Source organism: Octopus bimaculoides, chromosome 17 (assembly GCF_001194135.2).
Source record: "Octopus bimaculoides isolate UCB-OBI-ISO-001 chromosome 17, ASM119413v2, whole genome shotgun sequence".
Lineage (NCBI taxonomy): Eukaryota > Metazoa > Mollusca > Cephalopoda > Octopoda > Octopodidae > Octopus > Octopus bimaculoides.
The window spans coordinates 3,982,486-3,983,914 of NC_068997.1; positions in this window are offsets into that span (position 1 = coordinate 3,982,486).

Genomic DNA, 1,429 nt, shown 5'->3' on the forward strand with positions numbered 1-1,429 from the left:
TATATATATATATATTATATATATGTAGACATACATATATACATATGTGTATGTGCGTTTAAGCTATCTGTTCACCTTCATTTATTATGTGTTGTATTAGTCTTTAATAGTCGTATTTAGTAGGTCGGAAAAACTCTAATAGATGTCGTCCCTCTTTGTTTTTTCTTCATATTTAGTCACGTATTCTCAAACAGCTATTGTATTCTTACACCCTGGCAGCAGAAACCCTCTCCCACGTCTCAATATCCATGTTCTGTTTCCTCTCATCATTTTCCCGCTATATTTTTTTTTCTGCAACTCCATAGTAACGGTAAAGGTAGAAGTCTTCGTGTTGATGTGCCGAAACTGCATGAATCCAGGTTACAACTGATGAAGAAGTGCCTACCTATGTGTGCGTGTAAGAGTGTGAGTGTTTATGTGTGTGTGCGTGTGTGTATTACAAATCACACGTACTCGTACATGCATATCTATGTATCTATATAAATATGTATGTTTATGTGTACGTGTGTATAGACAGAGAGAGAGAGAGAGAGAGAGAGAGAGAGAGAGAGAAAGAAAGAAAGAAAGAAAGAAAGAAAGAAAGAAAGAAAGAAAGATAGAAAGAAATAAATAAAGAAAGAAAGAAAGGAAGAAGTTATTAAAGACGGCAGTGTGCAATATTTTACGAAAAAGGAAAACCATAATTTTCACTAAATATGACTTGGGTGTTAGAAACACCGACGTTGCTGAGACATAGCTAAAATTCTCTAATGCTGTAGCCAAAGCATATAATTGTATACATATACACTGACAGTAATCCTAAAACACCGATCGAGAATTCCCTATACTGACCGATCAGTTTCGGCAATTTCCGTTGCTTCATCAGTAAGGACCGCTCGACTTAGGCTATTTCCGGACTGAAGTCTCTGTTAGTATGTATGTTAAAACCTAAAGACTGTGAACACAGAATGGAATATGGAATGGCCTCCAAGAAGTGCAGATCTCACTGCATGTGATTTTTATCTGTGGGATTACATAAAAGAAGTGTACAAGACAATACCTTGAACACTGGAGGACTTGGAGACACGGATTCGGGAAGTTCTCAATGATATCCCAGACGATGTCCTTCAGAAGGTTGTTCATTCTATCCCTGTACGTTTGAGGAAAGTGGTTGACGGCACCCGCACTTAAGTTGAAATATGAAGATTTACTTTAATTTTCCCATCTAATAAAGAACATGTATCATTTGAATCAATAAATTTGTAAAACGAATATAAATTTTATCATCAATTTTTAATGCCTTTTTATTTTCAGACACCCTGTATCTCTCTTTACTCTTTACTCTTTTACTTGTTTCAGTCACTTGTCTGCGGCCAGGCTGGAGCATCGCCTTTAGTCGAGAAAATCGACCCCACGACTTATTCTTTGTAAGCTTAGTACTTATTCTATC